The following is an 18,751-nucleotide window of genomic DNA, read 5'->3' on the forward strand; positions in this document are numbered from 1 at the left end:
AGAGGGAGGGGTTGTGTGTGAAGTGTTGATGCGAAAAATGCTGAAAATTGTACAGAAATTATATGCCATATTCAATAAGTATTCATCTTTCAGATCTCCCAGTGGTTGGTTGCTTATTTCCCCCAATTTGGATCAGCCTTTTTAGGAGAACTTCTAAATTTGTCACACCGTTTGCCATTCATTTTCGCTCGTTTCTAGTTTGTTTTTCTAGTTTTTTCGCAAATCTTTCAGTGGGTGTCCGTCACATGGTCCCGTGCCTTTGCTTTTCCTTTAGATTTTCCCCTCTCTATGATGCTGACTCTATGCGTACGTTTTGTGACTTTCCGTGACGTTTGTTGCGAATTTTTTGTGGCATTTTTGCAGCTCATAAATTGATGAATTGTTTGGATTGTTTTCTCGTGGGCGACGGCGGAGAACCAGCAACAACAAATAAAAAGAACAAATCATTGAATTTGTATTCACATTTAGCGTTGAGTCATGCACAACAGTGAGAAGGAAGTGAATAATGAATGCAGTTGAAGGTGATTCGGGGACACATTTTGGGCAGCAGCTGGGCCACAGCTGGGGGACATTCAGTGGCAATGAACTGCTTAGCGAATGATGGGAACCGATTGGTCAATGGGCAGGGAAAAGCGTTAAATGTGAGAAGGAAGTGGAATTAAATGGGGAAGGAAATGTAAGGAAATCTAATTGATGGAAATTGTAACAAAATAAATTAAATGCACGGTAAAATGGGAATATTTATAACGTATTAAACAAGTCGCAAAAGATTGGGTTATCCCCAGAGCAAAATCGATCAAAAACATCAAGAGTAAAGCGCAATTAAAGGAAAGAGTCAAATCAGGGAAATGGAACAAGAGCTGGAAACAATAGAACGAAACAAAGGACTGCAACCGAATGATTAACTACAAATTGCAACAAAAGAAAAGGAACAAAGAGAACTGACACTGTGAAAAAGAATACTACGAATGGAACTTACAATGGAAATTAACTTGAACTGAATGAAAGATTTTAGTGTGGGAATGCTGCAGTCAATCAGTGAATATATTAATCAAATGAAGACTCAATCTACATCTACAATCCCATATTCGTTTCCATATTAAAAACAAGTTTTAAAACACATTTCAATGAGTAAACTTTTGGCCATCTTTTTGAATGGAAATCTTACTTCCTGTCCCAGCGAAGTTACTCCATTAACTAGCTTCACAAAGTGAAGCCTTTGTACTCCCCTTTCAAGCTCCTCCGCCTTCTGCTCTTTGGAGCTGCCAAAGCCAAAGATCAACAAAAGAAATTTCTCATCCCTCCATCATAATTTCTCTCTCAATTGTTGTTTATTGTGTATTTTGAGTCGACTCTGAGTGACTTATTAATTGGGAATGCGGAAGCCTTAAGGGGCAAAGCAGTTGCTGCTGCTGCTAGCAACATTGTTGCACCACACAGCTAAGTGCAACATTCCAAAGGAAAAGATGGAGAGAGAGAGAGAGGGACTACCAAAGAGCATTCAATTATCTCTCGTTTCTACTGCTGTTGCAACTTGTGTTGTTTGTTTTGATGCTGCCACCACAACCAAATGGTTTATAGCAAAGAGTTGCATGCCACAACAACAACAAAAACATCCATAAATGTGGCCTAATTAAAGATGATTCTCCTTATTATACGAAACAGTCGTGGCATTCAAAATTAAACACGAGTCAGCGGCGGAGTCGGCGAAGAGGTCAATCACTCCAAAACAAAAGTCAGCGCAGGTGCTACGGCAGGGCACAATGATCCTTGATCCTGGACTGTTGCTCGACTTTATAATTGCCAGAAATGCCCTGTCTGCCTGCCTGCCTGCTTGCTTGTTGCTTGCCCCTCAGCGTGGCAGCTGCCACAAAGCCGCAAAGCAAATACAAAGCCAGAAGACGGCAGACAAACGGCAGCTGCACCATTCAGAGCTCCCCCAGCCCAGCCAGCAATCGTCCCTCGCACCTGCCACGTGTTGCGCCCTGCCCCTTTGCTACTGCCACCGCGTCTGCGCCCTGCCTATTCCCTAGCTGTTGTTGCAGCCCCTCTGTAAGTGTTGCTGCCGTAGGAGCCAGATGTCAGCTGCCGCAGGTCCCTCCAAAAAGCAGGCAAATTACATGAATTCGTTGCACGGCGACGTCCTACCATCTTGCACTTAAACCTCATTTCATTTCATTTCATTTGTGTGTAGATCTTGCGCCTCGTTTTGTCCTCGATTTTTGCACAACAAACGAACATTTCGCGCACCTGCCGTCAACGCGGTGGTCGGGCAATCTTTCGATCGTCGGGCATCTGTCCCTTAGAGACCATCCTTAGCCCGCTGCTTAGACCTCCTTTAGGGTGCTCCTTCTGCCTGCCTGCCTGGCCTACCTGGCAGGATAAATGCATTTCGATGCGAGCTGCAATTATGTGCAAACACACTTAGTCTTTGCTGCAAGGGGCATGATCAGGCTCAACGAGAGGGGGACAAAAAGAGAGAGTAAGGATCAGAGGCTGCAGGAGAGAGATTTCAGCATTGTTTGTTGTATAATGAGCAGCGGGGATTAAGATACGAAAGACAGAGAGTAGCAGGACCCTCAGCAGAGCAGCGGGGCATGTGAGGATCGCTCGATTTGAATGGCCATTCGTTAGGGCAAAACGAGTGTTGACACATCGGGCGAAAGGGAGAGGAGAAGGAAGAGTAATCTGCGGGAAACTCATTCACACAGCACGCGTCCAGAGTTCCAGGGAAAAGCAGGGAACAATTATTTTTGGAAGACACTACAAGAAGGATTAGCAAATGCGCGAGTAAACGAAACTGAAAGACTGCTAAAAGTAACCTCTAAAAATTATGAGAGAAGATCTTTGGGAACTTTGATCTAGAAAATGTCTTTGGATGGCTTAATCTTTCATAGATCACCCCCAATATCACTTGGAATGCTAGTAGAATGATCCACACATGACTCTCTTCCAATAAGCATGCTCGTTTCACTCAAATCAATTGATATTCTCCGAAACACTCGCCTGTGCCGCTTTCCGCCGCCTCCACTCTAGGGTTAGATCACTCACAAGAGACCCCCCAAAAGAATGACAGACAAACAAGACTCCAACACTCCACCCAAAAATGGCAGTTCAATAAACCCATTCCGTATCCAAATCGGCATTCGATGCCAATCCCATAAATAGCTCTGGGGAAAAGTCCTCGGTCCTTCTGTTCTCTCTCAGTGTCTGCCTCTGTCGCTGTTGCCTCGCCCAAAATCGGATGCCAAAATTTATTGTGGCCAATATTTTAGCTGTAATTAAAAGGCGGCAAGCAACAAAAACAGAGAAAGGGAATTCCGAACTTGTTTTTTGGTTAACATTTTTGTTTACAAAACATTTCAAAGTTTTTTCTTTTTTCATTTTTTTTGCGCGAATTTTTTTCTTACAGAAATTGTTTTTGCCTCAACATTTATTTTCGATTCAATTCGTGGGATCGCGAGGTTGGAGAGGAGGGTGGAGACAGAGGTGTCGGCCGGTGTCTCTTTTGGGTGACGAGGACGGGGATTGTTGTTGTGACTCATTGAGGTCGTGTGTGCGAAATTTTTGGAATTGCTTTCATTTATTTATGCATTTGTTTTTGTATTTGAGCTGAATGCAAATTTGCTTACTTATTTATTGCACGGCAAGAAATTCCCAGAAGCCCGCACAACCTCATCGATACGAAGAAATTCGATTAAAAACACTTGGCAAAAGGCCCCGAACCCCAAAATGAGTGTGGAAGGGAATGTAAGCTCGGGAAGGGAAGCAGGTTTGGTTGCATTTGCAGTTGGCTAGTCGTAATGAAGAAGTAAATCCATTAGTTCAGGCCTGCTATCTGCTATCTATCTGCTAGAGATTCAAAAGCAGTTCTCTGGTCCACAAATCTGCTCAAAATCGTAATACACTCCCATTTAAGGTATCAAAAAAGGCGTAAAAATCACTGGAAATTGTTTTTTACATGCAACAATTGTCTCTGATTGCGTGTGTGTGTATGTTTATTGGTGCGATCTTCGAACTTTTCACGCCCCAAAAACAAAATTAAAACCAAAACAAAAACACAAAATGTAAACAACTGGTGTGAAAATCTCGAAGGTAGCGACCATGGAGATGCCCTTTAGAAGGGGAATAACATACATCAAATAAATGGGGAATTAAATGACAGAAGAATAGAGTTTAAATGCAATTCTAGTTTATTTTGCTACGAGCAGCAGTAAGCCTAAGCCTTACCTTGTGCTGCTGCTGCGGCCCAAACGCCCCCATCTGCTACCCTTTTTGTTATTTCAGAGTGTCATTTACAAGTCATTCCCATAAGAAGGAAGGAAGTGTGGAAGGAAGGAAGGAAGGGGGTATGGCATGGGTATCCAACGACCATTATATGGCAGTTTTTTCGACTATGAGAGTGTGAGAGTTGTTCATGTTTTCTGTTTTCTGTGGTGTGTTGTGTGCTTCATCGACGTTAATTACGTGTGTGCTTGTGGTGTGTGTGTGTGTGTGTGTTGTGTGGAAGAAACTATTGGGCAAACAACTTGATTAGACGACAAGTGTGAATTGTGATGAAAACTTTCATGGCAGTGTCCGGCACGCGGCAGCTCTCTGGGGCCTGGACTGTTGAGAGGAGCAGGCGTTGAGGGTAGAGAATTTCCATGAATTTCGCTCGGTGCGATCGGTCGGCGACAAAAGTGTTAATCACGGGTCGTAAACAACAAACAGCAATATCCGTTTGTTTATAGTTTCGTTAACTGATTTTGTTTCAATAGCAATTTCTCGTCCGGGAATACCCCCAGTCGAACGTCATTCCCTGCCCCATGCCCATTCCTCATGATAATCAGTTGAAGATCTAGATACATACACACACTACAAGTACTATTTATAGCTGCGAAACAAAAACATTGCTGACCTTTGTGTATAAATATTTTTAGGTTTTTTGCAGATAAAATAAGATTATGAAATCGAATCGATCATGAGATACAATCTGTTGGTTTTTTTTTTGTGTGTTCGTTTGACGGGTGTGGCGTGGGCTTTTCCTTTCTTCTATGCTCTCTTTCTGGTTCATAAATAGAAACGAAAGGTATTTATTTTTGGGCCACAGCTAATCATCCATCGGGTGCAAATAAATGAAGGAATGTGACTCAGTTTCTCGATGGATTTTTGTAGCCTCACGCATATGACTGACGGCCCGTCATGGCACTCACATGATCAGGATTTTGCTGCGACACGATCCGCCATCAGAGAGTGCGTAAATGGCAAGGCAATCCAATGGTTTCATATCTATGATAATTTTAGAGTTCACATTCGATTTGGCATGGCTCTAAAAGGTATCCCAAAATCAGATCACAAGATCTTTGTTTCTACATTTTCAATCTATGTTTTACGCAGAGATCCAAGAGATCTTTAAGCTGATCTTTTGCAAAAGATTTACATACAACGGATTAACCAGCGACTAATTAACGTTTTTTCAAGTGTTTTAAGCTGTGAAAATCCATCGATCTCTAGTCTAAAGTCATCTTAAGATCAACTTAAATCCAATTAGTGATCTTTGAAGATCAAATTTTTCACAATACAATTTCAGAAAAAGTTCTAAAACTCTTTGAACAACTCACAACTAAAATCATTTCACAATCTGCCACTTTTAACCCCTTGAAACACCTATCCAAAGACAAAGAAGTCAATGATTCTTCAGTTTTGAACTCTGATCTCATGAAAATTCCTCCTAAAATGTCTGACTCACAGATAAAACCATTTGTTTTTGCTTCGCTTTTAAGACCTCAACAATTCCATGGGCCTCGATCGTTGACGGCATTTCTGTTTATGGCCAAAAAGCCGCAGCCTACCAACCAAAGTCAATGGCCCGTCTATAAACCCCAGCCAGCAAAAAGAGAGAAGAAAAACATTGAATATTACGCATACGACCTGTTTGCCAGAGCAACACCTACTACAACGAAGCGAAGACTATGGAGATACGCGACACGAGTACGAGTACTACACAATCGAACATGTGACACCTTCTCAGAGTCGTTCGATCTGTCGATCGATCCGCTTTAGTTCGCGTTGCCGTATTCCATGGCCCCAGCAATTTCTGATTTCTGGCACGTTCCCCAGGCCCCAAGCCCACAAACCCAAGCTCTTCCCCCCCCGAAAAGAATGCGGCAGCACTCCAGCTCTCAATCTGTAGAGTCACGGGCAGTGTATTGGCCCCAAAACAAAAAGCCAAAAGCAATAACAAAAACATTTATATATCTATGTATAAAACTGCGCAGTGCAAAGTCTGGCAGATATTTCATCATTAGCTTGTTGGCGCTTTTCATTACAGAAGAAACCCCAAAAAAAGCAACAGACAAAACAGAGACAGAGCAACAGCAACAGCAACAGCAACCGAAGAAGCAGCCAAAACAGAATTTAAATAAATTTCGCAATTTCAGCAACACTGAAAGAAAAGTAGGTGCCTAGAGGGAGCGGGGCACCCACAGAAAGAAAGTGTGTTGCCAGAGGGAGGGGTAAACACTACACGTGAAGGGGGGAGGGAAGAGAAGAACCTGCACCAAAGTTCAATAAAACTTGAAAAAGTTTTCCGCTGTTGTTGCCATTGCCCACCCCGCCCCTCTCTAAACACCGATTCCGAACCGCATTTCAACATTCAACATTCTTCTTCCTAGTTTTTCAGATTAAGTCGCAATACCCCCGTTAAAAACTGGAACATAACCAGACACAGCGAGAGAAAGAGAGAGCGGTTGAATAGTGGAGAAGCACTGCCAAAATAGATAATAGCGAATAAAGCAACGGCAGAAAACAGACACGAGAAGTCTGTCAGGGGAATACCCTTACATCGCAGGTGAGTTTTTGATTGAAATTTCAATCAAATTTATTATAAATTTACTTTATCATTATCTACTATTGATTGGCTCATGAGCATAAGCTTTATATATCGATAGATTGTGGTTCTCTATTAATAAGTCTCTTAGCAATTGCCCTCCACATGGAAACCCCCTTCAAAAGAGCATCAAAATATCATCTAATGCTCACAAAACGATCATCTTACCGCCACTCCACACGAGCAATGTGTCAGGGACGTTCTTCAGGGGGTTGGTTGGTGGGAAGCCATCGACTCGAGGCAACTTGAGGTTGTTGTTCTTTGGCGAAGGAACCTGTTCTTGAGTAGGGGTGGGGTGGCTAGGGGAAGACGGGCCAGAAGAATTGGTACCTTCAGGTGCAAAAGAGATGGCAAAACGCTTAGAGCTTTTTATAGTGCTTGAAATGTTAATGAAATTGGCCCAAAATATAAAGAGCGATCATTTTGGGAAGGGGAAAGAAGGGGAAAAGGCAGGGAAGCAGAAGAGAGGGTGTGTAGAGCAGATAGGTAGAGAGGGGAGTCAACCCAGAGAGAGGGTATAAGGTGAGTAGAAAGAGAGGCCTTGTAAGCCAAAGACACTTTTTGTTTCATTCGCGCGACTCACCACTCAAAGTTTTTTTTGTTGATTTTTTTCGGGCATACAAAGAGTGGGAGAGAGAGGGGGGAATAGATACAAAGTGTGTGAGCAGGAGGCGGTGGGCTATTGTTTTGTTTGTTTTTGTTTTTATTGTAGATGTCATTAACCCTCCACATGGCGCTGGGAACCTTACCCAAAATTTCTTGTTGTTCTTCTTGCCGTTGAATTTTCTAGAAATTTTCGCTTTTTTTTCGCACGTTTTTTTTTTGCTTCAGTATTTCATGATTTTTGTTTTGACTTTGGCATTCGCCACGCACTTTGCGAGTGTAAGTGGGAATAACCTCAAAGGGGAGGGGAAGGCAAGGAACACGAAGACTAGGTTCAAGTGCGGTCAAAAATCAAAACGATCGAATGAAGGAAATCAAAGCAAAGACAGAATGAGAATAAATAAAAGGCGAAGCTAGATTTTGGATTAAGGTGAGGCTGTGTCGCTCCACTGGGGTAGCCTCATCCCGCACAGCCTTACCCTACACAGGGAATATACCCTGGAAGAAGACGAAGGCGTGTGCCCAAAATCCACTTCCCACAATGGTGGGGGGCCCACCCGGACCTCTCCCTCTCTCTTGCTCCATCATCCAGGCAAGTCATTAAACTTGGCCAAAACAAATGGCCAACAAAACTGCGGCGAAGGGGAGTGGGATTCGGGACTTGGAACTTGGAATTAATGCATTAACAGATTTGTTATTGGTGAATTCGCTTTAATATTTGATTTATTTGGACATTGCATTTGCATTAAATATAAAAAAGACAGCAATCATGGCGTATACGTAATAAACTTATGCGTTTTCTGTCGGTCTTTTAGCCCATTGTTTTTGGCATTGCAAATGATGTGCTCAAGGAGTGGGGGCAGGAGTGTTCGTTTCCCAGAACTGAGAAAACAAAAGTCATAGCCAGAATCACACGACAATAAAAACGTCACAAGTTTTGCTAATTGCATGATTCGCTTTCTGTTGATCATAGAAATATTGTACAAATTTGCCCAGAGCTTAGTGTACGTCGGTGGGGGACACACCTTTACAAATAGAATCCGCTTCTTATAATCCCATAGATATTTGCTTTTCATTTTGTTTGCAATTTGGTTCCTGGTTCCTGTTGCTGTGTATCTGGAGTCAAGCATAAGCCACCATAAAGTCACATGTTGAATGGCGATTACATTTCTTTAGATGGGGAATATGCTAAGTTTTCATTAACTATTTCTCCTTGATTTCTATCAATTTAGTGCCTTTTAAATATACATTATTGGCGGAGTTATCGTTATGTTATGTTATGAATGTTTTTTGTCCAGACTTTTGCTAGTTTTCCACTTTGTTTACTTACAAACTGAACCTATAGTAATTCTGCTTATCGATTTACTGTTCAGTTCATCGATTATCTTTCGATCAACAATTTATCCATCCATTAGGATATTTAACTTGCAAAATCCGAGTAATTTCCATCTCCTTCAGAGCATTCAAACTGCTGCCTTTAGCTTTGCTTTTGCTTTCTTTTTACCTAGATTTCTACACAGTCCTCTGCTCATGTGTTTTGTTTTTGTTTTTGTTGCTATTTTCTTTATTAAATATTAACTGACACTGTGCCCCAGACAGCAGCTACTCTGGCACTCGCACTCGCATTCGCACAAGTGTGTGGTGCGAACAGCTTGAGAATTTTTCATGTTTTTCCTGGTTTACATATACCCCGGCCCCAGCCCCTAAGTGAACCTCGCGCACACACACCCATTGCTGTCCTCCCCCCCTCGTACTCTTTTTATGAACTTGCTGACGTGCCAGGCAACGATTTTTATTTATATTTTTCCTGGTGCTGGTGCTGTTGCTGTTGCTGGTGTTTTTCTTGTTGTTACTTTATCAAAATGAGGTTAACAAACGTTCCCAAGGCCATTTTACTAAAGAGGGGAGAGCGGGAGTGAGAGACGAGCAATACCCCCACTCGGCATTACACCCGGCATACACACAACACTCACCATTCACTCACACACACATTCGAAAAACACTCACGGAGCGCGAGGCACTACTCGTATGTTGATTCGCACTTGACATTTACTTTGTAGTAAACGTAAAAAACTACAACTACAACTACAAACAAAAACAAAACCAGAAGAAAAGCGAGACTCTAACGGGTTACCGAAGGTTTAGATACTCTTCAAGAGGGTTGTTTTTGATGGTTGAAACTCTTGAGAGTTTTAGTTTGGATTTATTTGGGAATTTATGAAAATATTTTCAATGGAAAACCATCTCTTCACGAAAGATTTGTTCTACTTTCGAGGGAGTTTTATATGTCTCCTTTTGATCTTAATTTCTAATCAAGAATTTATCCTTAAAGGATGGAAAAACGTTTCTCTTCTGCCTTTCCGAAAAGGCAAAAAGGGTATCCAAATAGGTCTAATTTCTTCTACCTCTATCTATTTACACCCCCAACCCAGCACCATACCCTCTCAATCCCCTTTCGTTCTATCTCTTTTCCACTCGTTCTATTTGCCATTATCGTAATTTATTTGTTTTTGCTTCTTTTTTTTCTTTTGGTTTTTTATTGTTAGTTTTATTTTTGTTTTTGCTCGTAAGTTGTAAAAAAAAAGAGGCGCGTGTCTACGAAGGTGAATGGTGGTGGAGGAATAGGAGGGGCGGTGGTGAGGGATGGAAAATGCGCAAAAAGGTGTTTAAAAAACGTGGTAGCCATCAATTGTAGGGGGAGGAGGCATGGATGGGGAGGAGCCGAGGCTTCTGTCGGGGTCTAGGCCAAATGTCGGCGCGTGTAGACTTTTCAAGTACCCAAATGGCGGCGTCTCAAGTGCATAAAAACCACTAACAGCAAAATAGTAGATGGAGTGATAATCAAAGAGAGGCAGAGAGATAATAGAGGAGTAAGGGAGATGGAGCTAGTTACGACATTGCACATGCCACCGCCAAAGCAGCAACAACAAATGTCTCTTTGCTTACTTTATTTGCAATCTATTCCGCGTGAAACGTCACCTCATAGAAAAGGCATAGAGGAGAGACTATAGCCCTAACACGCCTACTATACACGCTTACGATGTAAGGAATTTATTAGGATATTTTTGGTGTTTTTTTGGAAATAATTTCAATTATTTCAGAAGTGTCCTCCGACGCGTTCCAAACGCAGAATAAATCCATGATGAAGTTGCAGATTTATAAAGACTAAATTAGGTTCCGTTTGAAGCCATTTGGAGCCCTAGAAGAGCATGCCGTGGTTCACTTAATCCACATTTAACACTTGTCTTTCTCTCGCTTTCCCCCTTGCGCATTACCATTCATTGCACTGCACTTCTAACTGTTCTTACTCCTACCACACCCTCTTCTTTTTATTCATCATTCCCTAGCTTTTTTTAGTGACATTTTTGTGCATGTTTTATTTGAGGCTCGTAAACATTTTGCGGTTGCTCGTTATTTTCGTTGCAGTAGCAGCAGTCGGTCCACACACAGCAATATATAGAGGGAGTACCATATAGAATGTTAAAAAGAGAGCGAAGCCTCATCACATTTCTGAGTTTCATTTCGATTTCCTTTCGTTTCTTTTTTTGCTGCTACAAAGTGTTGTCAATGACTTTGTTACTGCTGCCTCGTGTCTAACGGTAAATACAAAAAGTAACGGTAGCTTTTTCTGGGCTTTGGGTGGGCGGTGTATTTGTTATCTAATCTTTCATTTGCTTAGCGGAATGGATGGACCTCTGGCTCCTGCACTCCTCCTCTGTCCGCTCTGAAGAGTGTCCGTTGAGTGTCAAACAAAATGTCAGACCAAAAAAAAAACAAGAGCGAAAGAAAAACACGAGGAAAATGAAAAGTGAGCCACGAAAATCCACACACACACACACACTTTGTACAAATCACTTATGACAGTAGTAGGGGAGGTGGAGGTGGGGCAAAACCCCCTTGACAGATTGCACTTGCCCGAAATTGAATCATCAACGGGAATGGGCAGCCGAAAAAAAGAAATACGAGTGACTCAAAGGGTGGAGAGGGATGCTACAGCATCATCTGCAACGCATCTGCCATGCCCTACCTCCACCCTGCATGGGTCCAACTCAAACCATGGGCAGAGCCTCCTCTTCTGATCCACTCTGCACTTGTGGCGCGCGCAGACACATCCTTTCGCCTGTCGCCCCACTCTTGTCATGTGACAGCAATTAACACGAAGAAGACCAGGCTCCCCAAAAAAAAACAGGGGCAAATGGAAGAAGAATGAGCAGAGGAAGATGGAGCAGTTGGAGAGTGCAGGACAAAGATGTGGAGAATGAATGAATGGGGTTGCAACGAGGAGGGGCACGAACTTACTTGTGGCTTCCATGCAACAGTTGCTGCAAATTGTTGTACACGAGAGAGACGACAGATACACAGTCCGTGATTTTTGCGGAAATTCAATTTGCGGACAATCTTTACCCCTTTATGGTCCCCTCCCCCTTTGACACCCCAACCTGCCATGAGCAATTGTCATACCGCTTGGACGGGCCGCAGACCGGGGAAAACTGTGCAACTTTGTTGCATTTTCTAAGTAATTTGTCATCGTTTTCGCTTCGTTGCAACCAAATGACAGAAGTGACAAAAGTGTCAAGAGAGCGGAGAAGGGGTAGAAAGAGGGATGGATGCTACCCCCAGAATCTTGCAATATTCTCAGCAAAAACATTATATTTTCGGGTAATTTTCGTATTGTATCTATTTAGAATTTCTGCCTTATTTTAGCCTCTTGTGGCATTTCCCTATATCTACATCTTCAGACATTCCCCATGTCAAAAGCTATATCATATTTTTTTGGGGGGAAGAACAAATTTAGATACCCGGAAGTCTCAATAGATGACAAAAAAGCAAAGGCGACAATCACTCAAAACGAGAATCGTATGCAGTGCGAAGGAAGTGCGCTGGTGGAGATCTTTTGAAGATCGTTCTTAGGAAAATACATTGTGACTTATGTTGGGGTCTTTGCTTTTACTGAAAATGGTCCAAGCGGAATGCGGAAATGTGTTCTGCTGAAAACCAATAATTATGTACCAAGAAATTTGATTATACTCCGAATACTCCGAAAGATTACTGAATACATTCACCCGCTTAATAATGAGAGACTTAAACAGAACTAAGCAACAATGATTAAAGGATCATATAGATCACAGCATTATTTACATTTATTGTGTCTGATCATTTAGTTTTTATTTCCCTCGAAACTCGGGAACTCAATCGACAGCTCTCTGGTATCTCCCGTAGATCACTCCCATGGAATTCCATGTTTAATTATGGCACCTCCTGCACAGTGTACACCTGTTTGAAAAGATTGAAAGATAGAATCACAAATTACTAGTTCGACAGATCGACAGAGCGGGATTCAGTAAAGCAATTCAAAGTAAATATTGTATAATTAAATGATTTATTTTAATAGCTGCAACTTCCACAAGTCGCCGGACGAATGCCGAATGCAATTTAAGCGCCAGCTGTTGAGACTCCCCCTCTGTCCAACCCCTCTGGAAATTCCAGTTATGCATCCCAACCAAAGTTCGAGTTCGTTTTGTATGCAGTTTTTTTATAGATTTCTGCGAATTGCCAACAGCTTTCTTTGCACTTGAGAAATTTACAGAGAAATATGTACATTTTATGATGCTTATTTTATGTGTTAGAAATACAATAGGAACAAAGGGTTGGATAATTGGAGATGGTAATTAACAACCTTTATGTGAGGGCACATGACAAAACTGAAGGGGAATTATAGATCATTGACTGGTTTCTCACATTTAAACTCATTTTGTAGAGCACCACAAATCTTTTTGAATGATTTATTATTATAGTTTAAACTTAATTATTTTGATTGGTTATTTGTTCTCAAACAAAAGAGCGACAAATACAAGTAAATAAAATATATATTAAAGTGGTAAAAAGATTTGGCATTGGAACATTTTGTTGTTGCTGTTGTCGAACGAGAGACGTGCTTTGGCAACATTTTGTTGCTGTTTGTGTGTCTATCTCGCTGTAGCTATTGTTGTTAACGGCCTTCGCTAATGAACAGTTATGCAATGTGCAAAAAATAAAACAGACAGAGGAAAACAGACACACAGAGATACAGATACAGAGCGCCGCCAAAGCGGAGCAGCAACAGCCGCAGTAGAGGAGAAGAAGGAGAAGCAGAAGGAAGAGAAACGAACTGCAAGCCAACTTTTCTGAAACTGAAGCTGAAAGATAAGCAACAACAGAAAAAACGACAAAAGCAACAACTCAAAGAAGAAAGGAAGACTATGAAAGAGACAACGAAGCTATAGATACCCTACAAGATCGGTTTTTCGTTTCAGATTTGCAAGAAAATTCATTTTGGTGTGGGGAAATTCATTTAAGTGTTGATCGGTCTCAGGAAGGTTGAATTCCCTGTATGATATGGAAGTCTGATGTTAAGAAGCTTTCGGGGAACTGCAGTTTGTTATTTATTTGTATTTAATACACACTTTTTACATGATATTATGTGTGGATCTTTTATCTTTCACTCCTCTATAGCTTCTTAGAGTCTTCTCCCTCTCTTCTCGACCAACATCTTTCCTAAAATCCCAATAGCCTCTGTCTTTGGATAGGGTATTTGGAAAAGAAACAACTGGAGTCTCTAGAGCCGTTACAAGCGAATGCTTTGAGCCAAAACATGGACTTTGGACCCCGGGAGTCGACGGAGCACACGCAAACCTGCCATGGTCTGTGTCTCCGTCTCCGTTTCTCGCTCTCTCTCTCTCTCTCTCTCTCTCTATCGGTCTGTGAAGTGCGGATGTGGATGCGGATATTGGCAGAGCGGAGGAGATCTCTCTGGAAAGTTGTTTTTGTGTTGCGGCGGGGGGTAAGATGAGAGAGCAGGAAGTAGGAAGAGAAAGAGGATGATCTACAAGCAGCGAAACAGTCGGAGAAATATTGTACCACCAATTGGCAAAAAGCGGCGCAGCCCCAGTGAATATTTGACCTCGTTTTTATTTGAGGCAGGTGAAGCCATAGAAGAGACACAACACCAGACAGCGCAGCACGCTGCCTCCCCTTGCACCCACTCCACTTCTTGGGGTTCGGTTCCCACACGCACCAGACACGCATATTCCTCCTGTTGTGTTCTGTTCCGTTTGGGTTCTTTACGAGCATTTCTTCTGCCGCAAGGGTTGATTGATTGGTTTGATGGCGGGGTTTATGTTTATGGGCATTTCCACGATAAATATTCAAACGATTTTGTTTATAATAAAGTACAACTTAACCTGAACTTTAACCTATTAAACCTATGTATCTGGTATCCACCATCATCCATGCCCCTTTTGCCAGTACAAATTTATGTACCCAGCTGAAACTGCCACTATACGCTGTTTTACCTTCTTTATGACTTACTTTTGATTCCGATTTCTATGGTTATATCATATTTTTGGTTTGGCATTCAAATTTGTAGATAAGACTGGGGCTTTATTCGATTTCCCGCCACCCACCATTACCTGTTTACATGTAGCCCATTGTCTTTATTGCGTTGTTTTGTGACGGCAATTACAGTGGTAACACCGCAACGAAGGGCAGGGAGAACCAAAGAGAACAGAGAGCAAAATAAAGTGGAAATAAAAACACAAAAAAAAAAGTAAATAAAAACCAATTCACCCACGTGAAAACCAAACAAGAACAAGAGATTCCAATACCAATTCCGGGATCTCTCGCCCTGTAGATAGAGTGCAGAGTGAGTGGGAGAGTGCTGGGGGTGGAACAGACACGGGGAGTAAGAGTGGGAGAGAGACGAAGAGCAGCCAATGGTTCATTCAACTTTTCCATAGGGCTGAAATGAGGAACGATGAACAGGCAGAAAAGGTGGGGAGAAAGAAATAGAACACAAAATGTGTAATTGTGGATTTTGATTTTTGATTCTAATGGCGGTCTCTCTGTCGGAACTCTAAGGTGTAGCCCATGTGTCACCTCCACAGAGCTGTAGGACGGCTGGCCCTTTTATTTGGTACAGTTGGTACAGCACAAATGGAGCAAGGAAGGAAGTGCAGTGCTCCGAAAGGAAGACACCAACGCGGAGCAGCATGGATGTAATGTAATGGAATATTACAACAAACACACACAGAGAGCGGGAAAAAATGCAGACAGTTGTTGTGTGATCAATTTACAAGCAGAGGACCGAAGCGAAGTAGTGGCCCAAAACGCTGTAGCTGTAGCCAGACGCAGAGGCCCAAAGGCAGAGGGTACAGTTTACAACAAGAAGAAGCAGTTTGTTACGAACTAGTGTGGGGAGAGACGTACTGCCAGCAAAAACAGAGAGAGAGCGCAAGAGCGCGAATAAGAGAGCAATATTACGAAAGTGAATGCATAAAAACAAACGCGAAAAACCAAGAGAGAGGGAGACACGAGTGGAAGAGCTTTGCAAGAGAGCGCAACGGAATGAAATTGAAACGAAAGAGTAACATAATCTGCCAACGGAATGAACACTTGCGTTCCACAATTCATTCGAGGACGTCCGTTCTCTTTGGTTTGCGCTCTCGCTCGCTCTCTTTGCGCCCGCGCCGTGCCAATGCCAAACTGTACCCCGTACAACGGTGTGGTGTGGTTCCGTTTATCATTCCATTCCCCTACCCGCCGCTGACATAAAAACCCCCTTCGACCCAACGAGCTTGTGTGTGTAAAATCAAAATAAATCGTAAATAATTTTTTGCCCTCTCTGTTTCGCTCGCCTCGCTCTCTGTTGCACTGTTTCTCCCTTGTGCCTTGTTGTTGTGGTTCTTTTGTCTCTTGCTATCATCTCTCATGGCTCTTGGCTCTTTCCACTATCCTCTTGTATAAGTGTTGTGTTGGTATTTCGTCTCTTTCTACTACGTTCGCTCCATCTCTATCACTCGTTGTGTTTTGCTTTTGTCTCTGTCTACTACGCTCTCTTGTTGTTGCTGTTGGTGTCATTCGCATGAATGGAATGGTTTGAGGTCCAACAAAGTCGTCGCTGGCTCTCTCCCTCTTTCTGACCCGCTGCGTGTGTGTGTGTGTGCATGGCTGTGGCTGGAAAAGAGAGCGCGCTCTTCGTGTGGTGTTGTTGCCGTAGTAGTAGTAGTATTTTGAGTATTTTTTCTCTCTCTCTCTCCCTCACTTCCTCCCCTCTTCGTGGGTGCTCTCTGAAATCCGATAACCAGTGTGCGAGCGAGAGAAAAGAATAACAAACAATTATAATTTGTGAGCGTGTGAGTGAGGCCTTCTCTGCCTCGGCCTCGGCCTCTGTCTCCCTCTCTCTTCGACTGTCTGTGAGGAATGGGAATTTCACAACAACGCAGCGTAGACGCTGACGCTGAAGCCAACGTCGACTGCAACAGTGGAAGCGTTTGCGTCGCGTCGCTGCCTCGTGCCAATTTCACTTGCAGCGAAAATGTTCCCTCTCTTTCTCCCTCTCTATCGGGCCACGGCCTGCCTGCCTGCCTGCCTGTCTGTTTCTCGTCCCACCCTGCTGCTGCGTCTTTCTCTTGTAAATTTACAACGTGCCACATGAGTGAGGGTGGGTGTTGCAAGGGGAGTTCGAGTAGGAGTGGCAGAGTAGGAGGAGACGGAAACGTACGAAGAAAATGTGTGTGTGCGCGCGTGTAAAAGGTCTCGTAACGAAAGGCGAAATAAAAACAAAAACAGATGGCAAGAAGCAGAAAAAGAAGAAACATTTGATGACGCGCCGTGCTGCCCACGAACCAAGGTGCACGAGTCTAGAGGGGTGCAGTGGGGATTGGTGCTGGAAAGATTTCTTTCGATTGCATTCCAGACCACTGCCGATGAGTCTTTGCATGGATTCTGCTGCTCGGAGAGATCACTGTCTGCCCCACCTTTCTACAGTCAAAGTCTATGGACTCAGCCACTGCCCCTCCGTCTCTGCTTGCTATTGTTGCAGATTGGTTTTGGATGCAAATGTATTGGTGGCTGTGTGTCGCGGGGAGTACGTGCCTCGCGGGGTGTACCCACGGGTCTCTGGCTTTGTCTTTGGAATTGAAATGTGTGTAGATAGTGCGTGCCATGCCACATGTCCGCTGAGATCATTCTGGAACTGTCTTCTGCTTCGGTTTTGGTGCTGTCCCACAAACGTTTTGTTGGGAAATACATTTTCAGAGATCAAAATCTCTATAATTGGGGGGGAACTACATATTTGTTCAGGCACACTTCAAGTGATAAATGTACCATCCAGAAGACTGTCATTAGAAGCGGGAACTCATGACAAGAGCTCATCAGATGGGAAATTGGGCTAAATTTCGAACGAGGGAGTTCACGATTTTAGTGCATTTTCGCGGTGGAAATTTGTAACAGTTTCAATGATGATCATATAATTTTCCACTTTTATCCATCTTCTAAGGGATTGAACGCTGAGTTATGAATTAAGTTTATCTTTGAATTTCTGAATGAATGAATGTCTGAGGGTCTTGTGCTCGTATTTCTGGTGTGCTCCCCCCATTCATAAGTAACAGAATTCTTATCCGTTTCACGCAACCTTATCGGTTGGGCTATAGAATTTTCCAGACAACCAAAGCAAACCAAAACAGAAGCTAAGGGTATGGAAAATTCCCAAAAAGAAATTGTGGAAAAATAGGAAAAACATTCACATGCGGGAGAGGGAGTGGCGGAAAGAGAGTGAGAGTTTCCTCACGATTAGAAGCCAACAACTGATAAAGCAATCTCTCTATCCCTCTCAGATCCCCTCCTACTTCATTCGGAAGTTCTTGAGGGGAAAGAGAAATGGAAGCGACCTCAATTCTGGGTAAATCTTCAGGTTAATCCCTTTGATGGATGCTCCCTCAGGCGTGCCTGTGTGCCTTAGTGGCACTCTAATCCCCTACCCACAGCAGGTGGGAAGTTCCCTCCATTAGACGAAAAGGGGAAGTCAAGACTTCAATCAAAATGATAGATAGAGAATCGTGATCGGTTCGACAAGAGTTCGAATGAAAATGCTTCCGAACTTCAAAGAAATGCCCCGAGCGGGAGAAGGAGAAGGAGGAGTTGGAGCTGAGGCCCCATTCAGAAGTGTAGAGGTGGAGAGTGGCCCCCTTCCGATAGCGGGGAGGTGAAGAGTTTGGAAGGTACTATCGCCATCGACTTCGACTTCGTCTTTGGCCTCAAGTGCGTACGTGACGACGCTCGTTGCGCGAGTTGCCCGTTGCACGTTGCTCGTTGCGTGTGTTTCTGCCTCGGATTCACACGCGGCAGCTCGTTGTTGCATTCCCCGCTTGGGGTTTTTCTTTTTTGGATGCGTGTAAACAAAGCGATAACTCAGCTGTCGACAGGGCAGGCGCACACACACAACGCACACCACACACCACA

General features: G+C 43.1%; 1 long non-coding RNA gene across 1 annotated transcript in view; it reads left to right on the forward strand.

The window, feature by feature from the left end:
- Positions 1–18,751, forward strand: part of LOC117587240 — a 121,649-nt gene that overhangs the window by 96,629 nt on the left and 6,269 nt on the right. The window contains exon 6 of the long non-coding RNA XR_004574048.1: positions 6,657–6,730. This is a non-coding gene — a long non-coding RNA (uncharacterized LOC117587240). The remainder of the gene's footprint in view (positions 1–6,656; positions 6,731–18,751) is intronic.

The sequence above is a fragment of the Drosophila guanche genome, unplaced genomic scaffold (genome assembly GCF_900245975.1).
Source record: "Drosophila guanche unplaced genomic scaffold, DGUA_6, whole genome shotgun sequence".
In the NCBI taxonomy this organism is placed as follows: Eukaryota; Metazoa; Arthropoda; class Insecta; order Diptera; family Drosophilidae; genus Drosophila; species Drosophila guanche.